The sequence below is a fragment of the Amblyomma americanum genome, chromosome 1, assembly GCF_052857255.1.
Source record: "Amblyomma americanum isolate KBUSLIRL-KWMA chromosome 1, ASM5285725v1, whole genome shotgun sequence".
NCBI classification, from domain to species: Eukaryota; Metazoa; Arthropoda; class Arachnida; order Ixodida; family Ixodidae; genus Amblyomma; species Amblyomma americanum.
Genome location: NC_135497.1, coordinates 361579197 through 361599858, shown reverse-complemented (window position 1 = coordinate 361599858; position 20662 = coordinate 361579197). Strand labels below are relative to the sequence as shown.

General features: G+C 43.5%; 1 long non-coding RNA gene across 2 annotated transcripts; it reads right to left on the bottom strand.

Moving 5' to 3' along the window:
- Positions 1-7113: 7113 nt before the first annotated feature.
- On the bottom strand, positions 7114-19755 carry LOC144100889 (uncharacterized). 2 transcript variants are annotated; one of them, XR_013307884.1, is made up of 6 exons: positions 19422-19755; positions 18394-18480; positions 17452-17657; positions 15817-15894; positions 9232-9275; positions 7114-7247 (listed from the first exon to the last, which is right to left on the bottom strand). It is a non-coding gene; the product is annotated as an uncharacterized LOC144100889 (long non-coding RNA). The 2 variants fall into 2 exon arrangements; XR_013307885.1 differs by lacking the exon at positions 9232-9275.
- Positions 19756-20662: the final 907 nt, after the last annotated feature.

The window sequence follows — 20662 nt, the reverse complement described above, 5'->3', positions numbered from 1 at the left end:
TTTATGCGACGCCGCTTCGATGCCAGACATGCTAAGGCAAAATTCAACGAAGCACGAAACCTGAAGCCTGGCGATTGGTGTGCACAGAAGCTCACTGTGCGCGTAAACTAAGACGCAAGCAGGACTGCGTGACTAGCGGACTCGCTACAAAAGCATGAGTTGACTCCTTGGTCCTTAGCTGCAGTCGTGAGCATGTAGGAAAAGAGATTCGCGATCAAGGTTGCTAGGCCGCGAAACCGCACAACTTTGTCCGGTACGTCAGAAAACTGTGAAATGACGTAACAAATACCTGATTTGTTTTATTCTGTGTCCCTGCGTCATGTTGATGCATTAGCGATGGGTCGGATTTCCAAGAGCGAGCATTTTCACAAATTTTAAAATTAAACTCACTATTTTCGAGACCTCCCTTGAGTTGAATACTTGGCTCCTATGGTGCTCACATGCAAAGGAAACGTATTACAGTGTTTGTACAAGCTTAGAATTTGGTGTCTCTCCCCATATAACGTAGGTATTAACCTAGGTTGCACATTACAGTGGGCCAATATTAGATATCCGTTTTCAAAGCATGGCCGTAAGTAGGCCCAGAGTTTGCAATGAGCATCTGATATTTGCTGACCGACTCTCTAGCCGTACAATGATGGCCCTGGTTTTCCAATGCGTTTCAAGTACTGGCGATGCCATCATCAAAATATGTCTATCATGGGCCACGTTATCCACAATTCTTCCACTCTTTGCCATTGCTGGCTGTACCATTTTAGAAAAATGGCTATTACAGGCCACATTAGACAAGAATTTCCCCCTGGTTGCCAGTATTGGCTGTGCCATTCTAGACATCGGTCTACATTGGCCTAGTTTTTTCATAACTTCTCCAGTGTTAAACGTATACTGGCACACTCGTGTCAACCTTGTGTCATCTGCTAATGTACTACTTATGTACTGTGAATGCGAAAGTATTGGTTCTTGTCGACATTTATTTTCTTACAATTAACCTTGTTCTCTTCTTTTTATAGCGATAGCTACATTACGGTAGCATTTCGAGCCTTCAACGTGGCGGCGGCGCCGCCGCGACCCTGTTGCTGCACAGTCACGCTGTGGTTGCGTCGCCACCCAGGGGATGTGCCGCCACGCTGTCAAGTGGATGGTCACGTGGTACGGAGCAGCTGCCGACGGCGCGGCGCTGTGGCTGATCACGTGGTTCGTCGCCTCGATGGTCACGTGACCAGCCTCGTGGTGCGGAGCAGCTGCTGCTGCCTGCGGCGCTGGCGAAACCGAGCTGTCACACCTGTGCTCATGCGGCGTGTCAAGTGTGACGAAGATTAAGGCATGCCCAGCGAAACAGCAATGAAAGACTGACTTTAAAATTCAACTGAGCAAGTTCCACTCGGCCAGCTGTAGCTACCGCGTCACTCCAGGTTTAACCAGAGCCAAACCACCGCCAATTTGTAATGGCACACATGCTCATTAGTATGCAGTCGTAGAACGACGTGTAGCCAGGTTCACGTTTGTATGTAACGAAGCAACAAAGTTTGCTTGCCTATGGGTTTGCGTGCTCGCCTAAAAACCTGAAAGTGCATGGTTAAATTCCTTGCGTCTTCGGAAGTAACTTTAGATTTCTTTGTGATGGTGACATCATCTGCGATATTGGGCGCCACTGCTGCTGGCCAACGTCGACGCCGAGCTTCGTTGCCGAAGAGCAATACAAACCTTCGCAATAACAAATGTATGTGTATTGAGAAAGAAGTGGACTCACGGTTATAGGTAATCTTAAATTTGAACTGATTTTCTGCGGCGTAACAAATTCCATGCATTGCACATAAGATATAAAAAATAAAGGCTATTTCAGCAAAGTGGACGCAGAATATTTAGAAACGGGCTTTTTGAGCTCTGGAGATGGTATCTGCGGCACTGTAGTACTTATGCGGCGGTAGGCACATAGCCAAGATATGTTTTGGGGAGTAGCATGAGGAGGAGGGGCGTAGGGTATCGGTTTACAGGCCTAACAAGATGACAGGCACGAAAACTCATGGTGAGATGGATGGTCAGATGCTTTTCCTTGTTTTCAGAGAGCTTGGATACGTTCTGTATGTGAAAAGTGAGTCATAATTATAGGTAAGGCGGTTCATTATCATCATCATCAGACATACTTGCGTTCACTCCAGGGCAAATGCCTCTGCCTTGTCTCTACAGTTACCCTGTCCTTTGACAGCTGTACCCAACATATTCCCGCAAAACTTCTTAATTTCACCCGCCCACCTCACATTCTGCGGCCCCAGCTGCTACGCTTGTCTTCTCTTCGAATCCAGTTCGATAGCCTTGAGGACCAGTGTTTATCTTGCCTTCGCATTACATGACCTGCCCAAGCCTATTTTTACTCTTGATTTCGAATAGGATATCATTAACCCGCGTTTTTTCTGCCAACCATTCTGCTCACTTCCGGTCTTTTAAAATTACGCCTATCATTTTTTGTTCCATGGCTCTCTGAGGCGGAACCCCTTTCTTTGGCCTCCAGGTTTCTTCCCGGTAGGTGAGTACTGGTAAGATACACCTGTTGTATGCATTTCTCTTGAGGCATATTGGTAAACAGCCATCATGATGTGAGAGAACCTGGTTAACTAGCTCTATTACTCTTAGGCGATGATTGTAGCGGGCCATAAGTAATAACCATATCACTTTTGTTTTTTCGAAAACAAGGTCACTTTCGTCGCAAAGGCACGTGAAATTTTTGCCGTGGTGTGGCGTTTTCTAAAAGCACGAGCCTTTTAAAAAGAAACTCTGATCTGCAGTGATTCAGATAGCAGTGTTTTAACTCTTTTTACACAATATAGCCAACGTTTAGTTTTCACGTACGATTTCCCAACTAACGGTACATTGCAGTTTTTAGACATTAACTTGCAGTTTCGCTAGCATGATGTCTGTTGGAAATATGCTCCTCGAGCGCAATAAGCGCTACTTTCATAAGATATGGCACATGCTAAGATTGTGAAAAGAGCAATTGCAAACTCGTGCCTAGAACCAGCTTTAACGAAATCATGCCAGCACGAAACGCATTCCAGATTTCATAATCAGATCACCAGGACACTTTCAGCCGAATTTCCCCGCTCGCTCATCACAGCGCTAGCCGAGAACCATGTCCAGAAGATAAAGAAACGCAAGTGCAGCGTTGACCTTCAGCGCTTGCAGAGTACAAATCTGACGGTGGTGTCCTACATGCACAAAGTCGCCAATTTAGAAAAGGGTAAAACAGGCATGGTGTTCTGGAGGTTGTTTCGGCCCCAAAAAAGCTTGCTGGGTTATGCCCAAGGATCACCGAGGAAGGAAACCCACAAAGCGCATGGACATAGAAACAAGCTGTTTAGTTTGTGGAGTGTGCTACGGGCGTGGTCTATCAAATCCCGCTCAAGAGTGGATGCGTGGATGTCGGCCAAACTGGACCCTGCAGCAATGAATGCGTAGGGGAGCATGGTCTGTCTATACGAAAAAGAGAAGGGGCGAACTTGCCTGCTGATTGCATTTCATGTCCTGGTTGTGATCTGCTGCTCAAAGACACTAAGATTCTTGGCAAGAGTAAAAACAAAATAGCCCGCGAACCTTTAGAAGCATTCCACATCAATGAAAAAGGCGACAATCGTGCTGGCGATACCTCGGTAACCTTATATATTAGGGAAAAGAATTTTTTCCATTGCTCTTGCTGACCTTTGTTGACTTGACTTGTCATTCCATTATTTTTTATTCCACCCCCCTTCTTTTGCACGTGTAAATTCTTCATTTATATGCTTTTGTGAAAGCAATAAATCCAGTTGATAGATTGCGCTCTATCCATCGTCTACTTTTGCTGTGTATGTCTTTTCGTTTGCGCAACGCCATCCCAAGAATGTCTTTACGATATATGTTCTATTAGCCTTGGCCTGACGTTTGAACTAAGGCATATCACAGTCAAGAGCTTTCACATGGCGGTCTTTTATCTTTCGAACTTCCAAGGCTGATGTGACTGTGGTTCCTTATACTTAATCATTTACATAATTATTTTTCTCCTCATTGTACTTAATCTACCACGGGCTGGGCATTTTATTTTTCAATCTTTTTTCATTCCCCACAATAATTTTTGTCCTTAATCTGCATCTTCTGTGAGTGCAGCTTTGTGAGTAGCTTTAGCTTTTGTACCGACCTATGAACAGGAGCCAATTTAATGCATTTTGTAGAGGCATTGCATGGGCTTTTTAACACGACTACATTAAGGGTCCCGTTCTGCAAATAAAATTTTAGCATCGTTGTTGCCGACATTGTGAGCGAAGAAACCCTGGCCATGCCTCTCGTAGTTGCCAGGAGATATGGGCAAGCAATGATCAGTCAACAAGTTTGGTGGCATCTAAAGACAACATGGCATGCCCGAGTTCGCAGTAGATGGGATTCGAACCCAGGTCTCTTGAAATCTCCAGTCAGACACTCTGCCCCTAAACCACGGGCACATTTGCGCAGCTTTGTCGAAGTGGTGGTTTATATCTATGTCGAGTGGGCATTAACATAATATTGTAATTTATGACTGTATGGTAATAAGTATGTGTGACAAAATAGAGGCACATATGAAGAGATTAGTCATTGAACGAGTCACAAATACATGTACGAATCCAAGGATCTGTTATAGGAGCTGCAGGAGAGAGTCGGTAACGCTGTCGAGTCATAATAATAAAGGCGGAATTTATGTGCCCTCCAAATTTTTTTTTGTGGACAACTGATTACACTTTTAGGTTTTCTCATCGTTAAAATGTAGTATTCTTTTACCCATAGCTGCTTCTGACCGCATCACCTTTGTCACCAAGCAGATTCCGGAGCAGCTTTATGCCGGGGCAGGCATCAAACAGCATGATAATTTTTTACTGCTCAATTTCTGGGTGAAGAAAAAAGGTCTTCAGGTCATTGCATGATTGCTGATGGACCAGCCACTACTGTCAGCCCACACTGTTATGCAGTGTACGGAGTCCACCAGAAAGTTCTTGAGAACTTCACCAGAGGAACCCGCATTTATGAAATAGCCAAATGCAATCTTCCACGGTGCTGCTTTGCCAATCACCATGAACACAAGCGCTTCTGTCGCTAACGGCGCATCATTGACATTTTCCGGAGAGTGTCCTAGGTCTACTCAACCCATGAGACGGCCGCTGGAAGCATCAAGCTCACAAGCCTTTCTTATATCTTATTAACAAGTACAATGGGCCACAGGCGCTTCCTCGGTGATTCTTGCCCACGTTTGGCCTTTAAGTCTTTGAGAACTTCAGCAGTGAAGCCCGGCAAGCCGCAGACAACTTGCACCCACTGCCTGATAGCCTGTACACTGGGCATAGGAAACAGTGTACGCAAGTATGCATACGCCCGTGGTGAATAGTAGTACAATGTGGAAGAAAATTCATCTCATCAGTGTACCTTCTGCGACAGGACTGCTCTGTTGCTGCATTTTCCACCTACCCCTTTAAAATCTCTTGTGGCAGATTACGAAACTCTGCAAACTTTTTTACATTTTCTTGTGAAAGCAAATTCTCTGCTTCATCTCCTGATGATATTCTGGATTTCTGCACATTTTTCTTCGTATCTGGCCATTTTGCGGTGCAGCACTATCATTTTCTTCCGGGCAGGTGTAACAGTTTCCTTCAGCAGCTTCACCCTGTCCTCGGTTATTTCTCGGCTGTATGCGTGCTCTTGCTCTACAGCCGATGGCTGTTCTGCTGAGGGCCCAGAGATTGCAGCCTTCGGCTGGTCTGTTAGGCATGATGGTGGTGTGTTTTCTCTCTGTGAGACCGTGTCAGCACATCCATTGGGTTGCAGTGCTTCCTGGAAGCGAAAGACATGAGTGTTCAACTTTCTTGTGTTGCATTGCCGCACATCTTTAAAGAACCATAGACACCTAATTTTATTGCGCGCTTTCTTCTGTCAAACGCTGTATTCGACAATCGAACCCTGTCGGAAAAACCAGCATGATTTATGCTGGCATTCATAATGGATATGGTCGCGAAAGTACCGGGCATGCCGGGAAGAAAGACTTCCATACTGGAACGTGCTGGCAATGCCGGACATTTGTTGGGAAGCTAACTGGGCTTGTCGGACACGATGGTGGCCATGTGAACACATTTGATGCTGGGAGCAGAAAATTTTGGGAGGTTAGGTGGGCACAGAACAAACGATACTGGGCATTCGGGCACCCATAGCGGTGGTGTGTCGTGTTAAATTCCGACTGGTAGGTAAGCCGGCACACACCGAGCCAGGGCAGCTAGCGATCGTGTAATTGGCAACGCCATTAAATCAACCTGCTGCGCTCGAGCTGGATATCTGCATGACACGCTCGAGTTGACTGCATTCGAGGAATTGCGGTCTTTATACTACCACTTCGACGCTGACTTCTACACTCCCCTATCGGAAAAATACACTATACTGGGCATGTTGGAACCCTGCACGTGACATGATGTTGGATTATGGTGATCGGCAATGTTGGGTGCCCACCATATGCTGGGTGATGGGTATCATGGTGGGTGCCCAGCATAGTGCTGGGTACTGCTGGGTGCCGGGTAATGCACTGTTGACTGCCCAGCATAGTGGCGGGTGCTCATGTGTGCCGGGTAACATGTCGGGCACTGTTGGGTGGCGAGCATAGTACGAGGTACTGGTAGGTGCAAGGCATTATGGTGCTCATTGCTGAGTGCCTGGCATAGTACAATGTAGAATGCCGTGCATTGCTCAGGTGCAGCTATTATGGCAAACATAAACAGAATATTTAGTGATGGCCATAACCGAGCAAGCTGGGTAGCAGCACGACTGGCATACGCATGGTACTACTGCTGTATACTGTGGCTCGGTATGCTCGACGCCAGAAATTTGATGAAACAGCATGTGGAATGGGACTCAATAAAATAATACAGATACCGGATATAATTATAATGAGTGACGTTCTCTAAACTCTATATGATGCATTAAACTAAGATTAAGGAGCACATTCACTTCATGATAAACCATAAACTGATGCACTGCAACCTGCAGAGCATAAATTATGGTGACGTAAAAGGAAAAATATGGCTGTCTCGTTGGCCTGTTTGCAAACAAAGAAAAACAACCTGCTACCTTCAAAGGTTTATTTGTCTGCAGAGCTTGTACGGCACAGCCGCTGGCTTACATAGATCTGCTCAACAATACTTGTGCACTCACGCACAGCAACGCTCCTGGGACAGCATGGTGTGGAAAGGTCATCGATGTCTTGCCCAAGTCTGTAAAAAGGAATGAGGATGATCACCTACAGGAATGGCAGCAGTACAGAAGTATTCTTGCCACGTTATGAGTCCTTCGGGCTGCAATTCAGTAAACTACCCCAAGAACTCATTCCCTCATATAGCCTCCGCAGTTAAGATGGGCAAGTACTATTTAAGGACGCACTGAGCACTCCATCTAATTTTTGTTTCATGCAAAAACTGAGTCACGGACTCTGTTGCACTTTCTGTCTATGTTAATCGCATTTATTGCAGCCAACCAAATTTAAAAATGTGACATTTTTTCCCACTACTCAGTTTCCAGTTTCTATTTGTGACGTCAAGACCAAAAAAGACTCCGTGATGACTGTTTTGAAGTGAATGACGGTGCACCGTACCTTCAAGCATATGCTCGCAATAACTGCCATGAGAGCACCAGTTTGCTTGTGAAAACGACAACTGGTAGTGGTACCTGCATTTTATTAGACACTGGCTTCAAAACCTTTTTTCAGTGAAAGTAGGTTCCTTTAAATTAGAACGCAGGAATTTATCAATACAGACCATCATCATCAGCCTGACTACGCCCAATGCTAGGCAAAGGCCTCCCCCATGTCTCTCCAATTAACCCAGTCCTTTGCCAGCTGCACCCACTGTATGCCTGCAAACTTCTTAATTTCATCCCTTCACCTAACTTTCGGCCGCCCCCTGCTACACTTGCCTTCTCTTCGAATCCGCTCCGTTGCACTAACAACATTTATTGATTTGTTTATGTTACCCCTAAATGCCCTCTACTGGAGCAGCTGGGATACATTTTAATATTACATTAAACCGAGGAAAGATTAATAAACAAAATTAGCATAGCCAAAGGCAAGCAGGCCGCAACTCATAGCTATTTGTACCTAGCACAAATATATGGATACTCTTTTCATCCAACCATTCGTACTTCATCAAAATACAAAAATATAATTTCAAGTCAGTTTTCAAATGGAACACTTGTCGCAAAAAAATTTCCCTGCAAAGAGGTAGATATTCAAACAATAAACCTGAAAGCAAACTGAAAATACGTGGTTACCTTTAAAATCCGTCAGACCCGAGAAAAGAATCCTTTGGCTGCAGCGCATACTTAAGTCTGGCTAAGCGGAACTCTAGTACTGTACACAGAATATAAAACATCTGGTCAGGAAATCATTTATTTCTGCTTTAATTACTATGTAAATATTGTACCTACGCACTATAAAAGCATTCAACCATTAGCTCCTTAGCTTGAGCAAAGGTATACACCAGTTAAGACGGCGAAATGGACTAGTTGGTAAGAATTCATACTCAAGTAAAACAGCGCAAAAAACACTAACACCGAGAGAACGTAAACCCAGTCCTGACTCGCAGTTTAATACACAACAGAAACTTATTTACGACCTCAAGATATGCAGTGCGGGAAGGTGCGCAATCCAAAAAGGCCGCAACGGGACACATGTTCGCCGTCACTGCTGCGCTAAAAATGCAGATTCCTTATATTAGTGAATGAAGAGACTGCTGATGAAATCACCTCCATTTCCCCTGATATGAAAGCCTTCTGACACTTCCCACATTAACTGATCCCAGCGAAGGAATATGAAAGAATAAAAATCTGATCCCAGTGAAGGAATATGAAAGAATAAAAATCTTAAACCTTATGCAACAATTTTTCTTTCATCCTTTCAACTACGCCGTTCACACGAGGCACAGTGCGCTGAAAGATGTGAACCTGTCAGCGTAACTACATAAAAAATTCTCTTCCTGCTGCCCGCTGACACCACGGTGTCCGACTGATATAATATTGACCACAAAACATTAGCACCTATGGCACCAACAATGGCAGGTAGCCTGTGTTGTGCCTGACAGCAAACTCAAGCGGTATGCAATCTTCCTTGGTGCGAGAAACCGCACATACGTTTACCTCTAACTCACATTGCGAAGGCAATGAGATAGCTCAATAAGGTAGTATGAGAGCAACCATGTTCCCTACCAGCCTATCCTGAGCTGGTGTCTTCACTTGGCCTTGTATCAAACCTGCACACACATATACAACCAGATCTTGTGAATAGCTGGTTATTGCTAATTTTTTAGACTGAATGGCAATAGCATATGGTGGTGGCAAAATCTACTGAGCATTTACCTGAAGTACGAGACATCACTCTTCATCAACTTCGAATATGTCAACAAGAAACTCACGATAGGCACTTTTGTCCTTGGATAGTAAGCCTAGCAAACATGCCATGCTTTCCCCTCCATAAGAGCATCAAGGAACTGCAGTCTCTTCATCTGGCACTTTAACACTGAAGTCCAATCCCATGCTTTTCTTTTTGAAGGCCTTACAAACATGAAGTAGTTGTAACTAAACACTTCTAAGGCAAAGCCCTGCAAACTGCGCTAAATGTTTTGGTCCACACACACAAAGAAAATATTACTCATAATAGAAGCCACACCTGAGCCTGCACAAACTTCTTTCTTCCACACATAAAGGTCCTTCTGTTCCCTCACACACATAGAATCAAGGTGAAATTGCAAAACCTTGGAGACTGCACCAACAAAAATACCGCAGTTGTGGCCAGAAGAGCTTTTGCACGAAGAAAAAGAAAGAAATGAGCTTGCATGCATTCAAGAGTGGTTCCTACCGTGAGGGATATTTCCCTTGCTTGTGTAGACCAAAACTTTGAGCACAGTTTTAAAGGCTTCACCTTGCAGGTGTTTAGGTATTACTTCGTGTTTGGAAGTTCTGCCAGCCAGCCTAGACCCATAGTTGCAATGCTGCGGGTTATCAATGTGCAAGGCTGGGGATTAGATTTCAGTGCTGAAGCACCACATGAAGGGATTCAGTAGTTCCTTGATGTATGGCCTTTGTCAAAAATTACAGCCTGAGGAGTTTGCTTCCAAGCTGCATAACGAGGCCCTTGTAGCAACCTGGGAAGCCCTAGATTCCAAGGGGGTGAGGATGAGAACTCTTCTTACCTTCATGAGGTTTAGAAACCTGGTGATAGGTAATGAGACACACACCATGGCGAGAATCAGACTTCTTGGGCTCAAAATTTTTGAGAAAGGACGCATGTATGCAGGTGAGACCAAAACACATTTGCTGGGCGTATCACCCGAGGTCAAACAAAAAGCAAACTTGTTTTGAGCTTCACGGCAGCGTATTCAAAGGAGGTAAAGAGGGGTATTGTAGTCTTATGTTTCAAGTCAGTGCCCATGAGTCCTTGCCACTGTCAGACTGCCGCTAGCTTTGGCCTTCAGCATTTTTGGTCTGTATGATTTAGCCGGCAAGCTCACACCTGTTACCGCGTTGTGCCACGTGTGGACAGCAGAGGGAAAAGGATGAAAGTAAAAAAACAGCGTAAGCCTTTGTTCCATAGTGCTAAGGTTTTTAATCTGTCATCTGGACCAGTAACGTGGGAAGTGTGGACAATGTTTCATGTAAGCAGAGGTGGAGATGACAGCATCAGCTTTGCCTCTGTGTACTTGTATGATAAAGGAATCTGCATGTCTGACCTGGTAATGTCAGTGAACACATGTCCAGTTGTGGCCTTTTGGTTTGCGTGCGGGTTTTTTCCACAGCCTGTTTTTTGGCACAATGATTTCTACAAAAAAGCACAATTCTGAAACGTTGTAGGGAGCAGAAAATATCAACTTGACATCATATTTTGCCACCATGTATTCTAGAATCTTGCCAATACTCTCCTAAGGGGCCGAAACATGGAGGGTAACGAAAAGTGTTCAGCTTAAGTTTAGGACAATGCAGTGAGCTATGGAAAGAAAAACGATAGGTGTAACATTTAAGAGACCTGAAGCAGGCAGAACGGTGAGGGAACAAATGCGGGTTATTGACATGCTACCGAAATCAAGAGGAAGAAAGGGGCTTGGGCAGGGCATGTAATGTGAAATCAAGATAACTGCTGCTCCTTCATGTTAACAGAGTGGATTCCAAGGGAAGGCAAGCATAGCAGGGGGTTCCAGAAATTTAGGTGGGCAGATGAAATTTTCTGGAATACGGTGGCAACAGCTGTCAAAGGAAATATATGGGAGAGGCCTTTACCCTGCAGTGGGCATAGTCAGGCTGATGGCAATGATTCTAGTTATGAGAGAATTTGCGTAATTATGGTTGTAGTAAACACTTTGATCCAGTTCTCTGCTCAGTTTTTCTCACACTGTTGGTCACACTGTAAAACTGCTTTTACACTGTTTCTACCACTGCTTGGAAAAGAGGCAAAGGGAAGAATCCTGTTTACTGTCTCGACTTGTATTTTACTCAGCTCTGCCTTTAGAGGGTATGAGCTTATGACACGGTCATTTAACCAGATAAGACTGCGAAAAATAAATCACCATGACTTCTTTCAATATTCTAGAAATATGAGCTCAACATATGGTCCTGTTTAAAGGAGCACTAAAGAGGATTCTGAGCTCACCTTTTTATGATGGGAACTCGATCTACACACTGCAAGCTTTCTTAGAAACTTTGAATAGTCCTGTGGAGCTGATTTTCATACTACATCAGATGAAATGTCCCGTTTCCCACCTTTTTTGTTTCATTATAATTGACCAAGAGTAGGAGTCAACCAATTTGAGGAGTGCTTTCCAGTCAGTCACATGGTGGCTTGCCACTTGTCATCGGCGGTGTGATATGTAGTAATACGGGGAATGATTTGTGAAAACAGTTCACGGAGATTTTTATTTCTGTGGGCCTAATTGGCAGCTATGCTGTCTGCAACTAAAACTATTCGTAGAAACCTGAAAGCAAAGCAAAAGCAAGAGCTGCCACGTGACTGGCTGAAGGCACTCCCCGTGCTAGTTGACTCCTCCTACTCGCAGAGGTCAGTTAAAAACAATGGTGGGAGCTAGGACATCTAATCCAATTTAACAGAGAAATTGGCTGCACAAGACAAAAATTTGAAGTTTCCAAGAATGCTCGGAGCATGTAGATAGAGTTTTCATGGCAAAAATACCAGCTCAGAATCCTCTTTGCTACACCTTTAAAGAACTCCATTGCATCTAAACATTTCACACTTTCCTTGCGGCACTTCCAAAGCACAGTGAACGTGAATAAATAGTGAGACTTCAGGAACAATCAAGGAAAGTTGGCATCATTTAACAAACCATTAAACCAGTAAAAGATCATTTACATATCTCACCATTGTTAAAATCTGGACATAGCATAAGGCCATTGCTAGCTGTTTTGTGAATGTTGGTATAGCCGGATACATATCAAGAGAGAAGCAGCAGATACCATTCAAAGGAGGTGCTCCAGCCGATGACGTCGAACGATTTTCCTTATGCCATGGTTAATTTGCTTTCGTCTGGCTCCCCCTACGACGCCACCCTAGCAGGTGAAAGGGAATTAACCACATTTTGAGAATAAGTCCTCGCCATTGGCTGGGTGCAATCATTTGAGGGGCATTTAGTGCTTTGTTTTGAATTTTACCCAACTATATAATAATTTCAAGAAAGTTGTTACACCCGACCAAAAATCAAAACGTTAATCTTGCAAAACCACAGGCTTTGAGATCTCAACTTTTTTCACATTCACTATGCACCACTTTGGAAATTCCACAAGACGAGTGTCTCAGGGGTTTAGATTCAAACTAGTCACTTGAATGCGACGTGTTACACTGATACGCCTAGAATAGTGACAGAAAGAGCGCATATTTATTTTCCGCATCCTTAACCTGTTGCACGGGTAAAGAACCTTCATCCTGTAATTCTGCTGTCGTCAGCACCTAACAACTTCAGACAGAGCCGAGTAACATACAAGTCGAGTGCCTTCAAAAAGCAGGCTTCCCTTACCGCCTTTGCAGGCAGTGGTAAAAACAGAGCTGAAGCAGTGGTAGAAAGTTCCCAACAATGTGAAAGAGGCTGAACACATAACTAGATCAAGTATGTGGCCCTACCAAAAATAGTACACATTTCTCTTAGCCTCCAAAAAGTGGTGGCAAAATATGTCGAGCTAGTGTTTTCTTCAGCATCCCCTCCACCCATATACTTATTAAAGGTCAAAATAAATGTTTTTAATTCTGCCATTCCCCTTGCATTTCAGTTAAGTTTGTGATTACTTAAGGTGGAGATGCACATTTATGTCATTGCTTGCCAATTGACAGACTTAAGGGTTCAACCATCTTCAAATTCCTTAAAACCATCACAGTTTATTACATTACTAAGGCAAATCTTATCCCAGCTTGTTTTTTGAGAAAAAAATTTCTATGCCAAAGCCACTGTCTCAAGTTTCGAAACTCGTGTAACAATAAATAAATAATAAACTCGAAACAGGTACCAAACTGCGATTTTTCGATTTTTGATGTAATTTTATGTTCTCACAGTAATCATTACAAATACTTTCAAAGTTGCCTGCCAGACAAAGAAGCCAAAAGATGTTTCAGCGATTAGAAACCGTAAGCACTAACAAAAAATTTCTTAATTCAAGTAAAGTAGCTTTTTGTGCCATATTAAGGTGCGAATTCATTGTGAGGTGATACTAGTAAAAATATGAAAGGTAGTAAGCTGCACATTACCATTGAATGCAATTTATTCTGGAGAGTGATTGAAGTAATTTTTGTATTAGGCGAGAAAACAGTGTTGAAAGCTGAGCACCGATGCCAAACCTCAACGTTGCTCTGTGCCTGCTCTTTACTGCAGTGCTCACTAGAGCCGGTTGCAAACCATATATAAGCAGTGCTGCAAGGCGCTCCAATTGGATGTTCCCATGTTTGTGGGTTGAAAGGCCTGGTGGCACGTTCATCCATGTTTGAAAACTTGAAACAATTGGGTCACTGATTACGATGTAATTCTAGCATGCACAGTTGAAGTACCACTGGCTGTTTCAACCGTAGAGAGAAACTGGGAGTGCAACACCACCACACTTTGAGAACCGCTGCTGCCAAGAGACAGCTAGAACGGGCGCATATTTATTGTGCATGTACCTTTGCCATCAATTCTCCCCAGCTGTCAGCAGCTGTGCTTTGCGAAGCACGGTAGCCATCCACTCCGTTTTCCTTTAAGTGGGAAAGAGCCTGCACATGAAGACGATGTGATGAAACACTACTGTTCTTTCCAAGGTGCTCTTTTAAACCACTTAGTGAGTTCAATTTGTTTTTCTTGAATGACTTCCAGGAAGCAGAAGACAGCACCATCATTTCATAGTGCTTCTTGAATCTGTGCAATGAGGAGCGTGGCTGCAGCGGTCTTTGGTCCACATCTCCAGTTACCACGAGGGTTGACTTGATGCTTCTGCTTAGTGGCCATTTAATTTTTATTTTTTGTAACCGTGTCCTTGAGTAGACCTCTGTACTCCAGAAGATGAAAGCATTCAAGCCCAGCACACCACCTGCAGCACTGCTTAAACCTACACTTGCAGCTGGCTCCAGCATGCACTGTACTGAGGAGCAGGCAGGGAGCAATGCCACGGTAGGGCATTGATGCTGAACTTGCAGAATGATGTTTTTTAGAACAAAAATTAGTCGAATTAAACTTGTGATAATAAATGCGACTGAATGGTATTGTGCAGCTTACAACCTTTCTATGCTTACCAGTACCACATCACTATGCAACTGACAGCTGAATATGCCACAGAAAGCAACTTTTCTCCAATTTATGATTTTTTCTGGCATGGCTTAGGTTTTCTCATCGCTGAAACATTTTATAGGCTGCTTTGCATTTCATACAACGTTTGTGAGACCATAAAATTTGGTAAATAATTTCAAAAATTGATAGCTTTCTACCTTTTTCAGTTTAAAAATAATGAAACATGAAACAAATTAATTTCAAAATTTTTGTAAGTGAAAGCATAATGTCTAGTCTAAAAAAATTGATAGTCATGCGTTCTTCATTAAGCCAAATGAACAGTGATAGTGCATGCATGTGGTACTTAGATATCTTTAGAACATTCACCTTTCCACTGTGCAGAAAGCATATAAGATCATCCACCTGCGTAGTGCTTCACATGTTTATGATGTCCATGATTGCATGTCTGCGCGAGCACATACTAAAAATAAAAAAAACACTTCGCTATTTTATAATGCCGGCTTCTAGTAATAGAATAAACTATATGCATTTTTTAAAGGAAATCGAAGATGGTCGAACAAAATCTGGGTCAGATGGCTTGGAATGACCCAATTTCAAGTTCATAAACTAAAATACACCATCACAAAGTTATTCAGTCTTGTCACATGTCAGCTGCACAAAAACATGCACTGACGTCTCATCAACTGGTGTCTGCTGAAATTGCTATTTTTGTGTTGTGTACCCAGATATCTCATCCAATCCACTAGATACATCATGATACTTATGTTAGCACACTTATCAGCTGTGTTATAGGCAGCACCTTTTCCACAGAATGATGTATGAAGTCTTCAGCATACTTTTCTGTGAATACATCAAAGTGAAGGGATAAGGAAAAGCAGCTGCTCTACAACACAAGAATGCATAAATAATCATGCACCACAGGTCTTTTCTCCTCCAACTGCACCAATAACCCAAAGTGTCATTAAAAACTTAAGGTGCTCTTTGAATGACACGAGAAAGTTTTACTGGCTGAAATGAAACAGTTATGGTATTAGTGTGGCCACACCTGGATGTGCAGGTAAAGCAGTCAGAGTCCATGACACAGTACAGCTGTGCAACAAGCAGGCAGTGATATTCTTGCTCTCTGCAATAAAAAAATGAGATAAGAACATCATCATAAGAATCAGAAGCATTCAAAGCAAATAAAAAAATATAGACACTATACCACATGCAAAATGGTTTTGGGGCGGTTGGTTCAGCATTTTCAAAAACAGCGCTCGAAGAGACAGACAGAAGGATGAGAAGCACTACACACATTGCACTGAATTAACAGAAGAATTTTATTCCTTAAGCATTACAATATACACAGTGCAGAATAAAGAGCAAACAATCAGTCCCGTCACATGCTTCATCATCATTTTCATCTTTCCCCTTCCAGAAACACCCTTTGTTTCACTAGAAGCAATAGCAATGCACTGCTCACGCATGTGTCTTTATAATCAAAGATTATATGCAATACAGTGATAGTTGACTGAAACCGAGATGAAAAAGCACAGGAAATTATTGAGCGTAAAACAATGTTTGATTATAAAGACACATGCATAAGTAGCACCTCCCTATCATTACTAGCAGAAGAGGCATTTTGGAAGAGGGAAGATGAGGGTAACGATGGAACGTGACAGGACTGATTGTTGACTGTTTTATCTGCATTAAACATCTAGAAATGCTTCATGAATAAAATTTATTTGCCTGTTCACCATTGCGTGTGCGTCATCATCATTCTGTCCACATCTTCCAGCATTGCTCAGAATAATATATAACAAAGCTGAAGTACATCCAGCACACGAGGTTTTCCTCTTGGGTTGGCCCATACAAAATCTGCAGCTTTTTTTGCTTTTCATCACAACATTCAACACACTGACCGCTCTCGCTACGCCAGGCAGCCTGCAGACTGTCTTTAACCTTTTATAAGGTACATGCTGCATGCATTTCTCCCCATGGCCGGTCTAGAGGGGAACGTGTTCTCTATTTCTTACGGCCTGTGCAAAGGGGTCTGTTTCTGCCTCTTGCCACATCGTGGTGGGGTCGTCACTGCTTCACCGCTGCATCCGCCATTCACGCGGGAGGAGAAGGTTCCTGAGTTTTTCCTGATACTTGCTAACACATTAGTCATTAGTATTCCTTTGAGGTATGGATACAGGTCTCTCGTTTAGGGAAGTTGTGAGGTATATGGGGGGTAAAATAATTTAGGACACGTGAAAAGTGATATCAGCGTAATGAAGTATTATATACATTGCCCCGCAATATTTATTTGACAGTCAAATTTTAGTGTATGTGAGTCTGACTATGCTCTACAAGTATCGTCTCAAGCCAGCAGCCAATAATGGTGGTACAGGATTTACCACTCGCACGTTGCGGACACTTTTGCCCCCGATGGTACATTTTCATGAGGTGAGCTTCAAAACTCACTATCTGAGTTTTCCGTTTCTTCCCCTTAGCATTACGCATCATTTAATCATGGACCATGAGACGTGCAAGAAAATCATCAGAGTACTTCCTTCTGGATTAGGAATGAATGATTCCTGCTTTTAAATATTTTCACTGAGCACATTTTGTGATGAATCTGTGCGCATGTGGGCTGCACTGAAGACGCGCAGGCTCAGCATTCTGTTTTTTTTTTAAATTTCAGTGTTGCACTCACTATGAACCAGTGGCCGACAGCACGAACCAGGTGAATGCCACCCACCACCGCAGATACAGGCAGGGAGCAAGCAGTCGGGTCTTGACGTCTATAGCAAAAGCAGACGAAATAACTTCTGGAGAAAAACTCCCATTGATTCTGCGGTGATTGTAAAGGCCGTAGGAAGAGTGAAGTGGTCCCCTTGACACCAGCTTAGCCTGATATGCCTAAAAATGGTAAAAGTGCATTCAGAATGGTTCTGAAAATCCAATGACATCATTTTCAAGCCGTTTTGACCACACGTTTTGTAGAAGAATGGTGAACACATTTGCACCAATGACTTCGTTTCTTTCAAAAAGACCTCAAATGCGATGCCTATGTTTTATCTACCTATAAGAACACTTGCAATATATTTGAAGATTGCTTCGAGGCAGTTTACTGATTGAAAAGGCTGAAACTGTCAACAATTTATCAAATTTATTTTCCCACCAGTACGGGCCACATCAAACTGAACAACTATAACCCTTATTGATGTACTTCATGTCTACCCCTCATGTAATAATACCCTGTAATGAGGCCTTTGAGTATGAATATATAAATAAACAAGTAAATACCCATGCTTGTAAATACACACAGAACACCAGGGGGACCATTACCAAAAGAGAAAAACATTCTGAGTGGTTTGTTTTATTGTTAGGTAGTAATGAGCACGTAAAATATGTTATGTAATGTATCATATTCGTTTGCCGGCACTTGAAGCAAAAGGAACGCGAATCCCCGAATCCTACAAAGGGCTCAACATTTTTCACATACTGTAATGGCTGAAATGCAATTTGTTTAAATCAGTATGATTATCCAATGTGTACTGAAATCCAAAAGCTTATTTAAATGCTGTCCTGAAACAAGCCATAAAATAACACTTTGCCGGAATTCACGCGCTCCTTTTCATTCCATACAACTCACAAAGTTTACTTTTACGAGGAGGCAAGACCCGTGCTGTAGGCTCCAAAGTGGATGCAGACGATCCGCATGCGACGAGCCACGATCCACCTGCGAACACTCGTTATTAGAGAGCATAGTGATATAAGAAATGAAAGAATGTGTCACAACATTGATTCCCCTCAGTTATGAATAGAGAAAAAGAAAAAAACTAGGATATTTAACGCAATCAGCTCCCCTAAAATTGCACTCTGTCAACACAAGTACTTCTGTTATCATGACAACTGCCAAAACCTATTAAAGCACCAAGTAAACCCCAGAAAAATAAAGGCAGCACACACAAAATGCGAGCATGAGTGAAAGGATTCAGCAGGAATTATTTACGCATTGTAACACGCAACAGACGTGACACCCTTTATATTCCAAGCATGATGAAAATTTACAGGACGAAAAAGACGCAGAAACACAAAAAGTTTGACAAATGAGTGTTCAATTTTTAACAGTGATTAGCAAATGGTAGACAAACTTGCGCTGAAGCTTCTCCACTTACTAAAAGCCTGTAAAGAGAAGCCCATTCCTGTATATTATGGCATTCCTTTTGTGAAAAGAACCACACAGGAGAACTGAATGGACATGCTCCGAATTATAATGCATCTTTTTAGCTAATGATAAGGATTGCAAGCGAATAACTCTCCGAGTTGCACAATCGCAGCATTTGAAAGCTGGCCTGCAAGTACTCTCGCTGCCGCTTACTTTTGCACTCACTGAGAAATTTTACATTGTGCAAAATAGGCGCACTAAAGTTTCCGTTCAACGGATTCGCAACAGGCATGCAGCATATATTATAATCGGCGACAGCTTTCTGTGGCTGCGAAGCAGAAATACGAGCGCGAAACGCCGGCTCTCACAAGCGCGCTGCACGCACGCACTCACGAACCAACGACGCAAGCTTGTGAGCCGGCGGTGAGAGCTCGTAGCTTCCGCTGCATAGTCACTCCTTCAGAGGCAACTTCACAGAAAGCTGCATCCGAGTCTATAGAGAATATTCTTACATTGAAAACTCCGTTCGTGACGAAGTCAACGGCACCGAACCATTGGCGCAGACATCGGCACAAGACCTGCTACACAATGAGCACATTCTAACACATAAGAAGCACATTAACAACGTCCATGCACTGCGATTTCAAAACTGAGACTGCACCGACTTCTTTGCGACGACCTAGAACAAAGGGGACACTGACAGGAAGAAGCTTCGTCGGCTGCCGCTGACCCTGTTTGCCACGTACGGCGCGTTTACAGCGGTACGCGAACCTACACTCTTCTGTGGTTACATACGTGCACGAGCCACACTACAACGCAGGATGGTACTGCACAAAACACTGAAAACCCGTCCTCATTACAACCGCGCAAATAGCGGCGCACGCCATAATAGACGGGAAAATAACGTCGACGGTATAGTGACGGAGGTGACGAAGGCCTCTGGCTGGCCTGGCCCCCTGCCGGGCAAAAACGCGATGCTGAGTTTCAGTTTCGGTGTTTTGCGAAACGACTGTTATTTCTTCACGACGGGCACAGAGAAATTTTACACGCAAACTTTTGCAGGTATTATACCGCTTTGGAGGGCGCAAAATTGCCAGCAGCAACTAATATCGCGAGGAAAAGCTAACGATGCAAAGATATTTTTATACTTGGATGGCGGTTCACAATTAATGCTTGAGGAAACAGTGTCTTAATAGAAAAGCAACGCGCATTCACGCGGTACGAATTCTGTCTACTATTTCGTTTGCCCTGCGGCTGTCTTCGTCTTCTCTCTCTCTTTTTCTTGGGGGGAGGGGTTTGCGATGCATCTATTGGGATGTTTAGTGCATTACACAGTTTCTTAGCTGCAGTCCGTACGTTATAAAGATGAGCCGTCGTTCGAAATTATGTTTTCGTAAGCCGCAAGTAGAGAGACCCTGTTGGAAAAACCAGCATGATTTATGCTGGCATTCATAATGGACATGGTCGCGAAAGTACCGGGCATGCCGGGAAGAAAGACTTCCATACTGGAACGTGCTGGCAATGCCGGACATTTGTTGGGAAGCTAACTGGGCATGTCGGACACGATGGTGGCCATGTGAACGCATTTGATGCTGGGAGCAGAAATTGTTGGGAGGTTAGGTGGGCACAGAACAAACGATACTGGGCATGCGGGCACCCATAGCGGTGGTGTGTCGTGTTAAATTCCGACTGGCAGGTAAGCCGGCACACACCGAGCCAGGGCAGCTAGCGATCGTGTAATTGGCAACGCCAT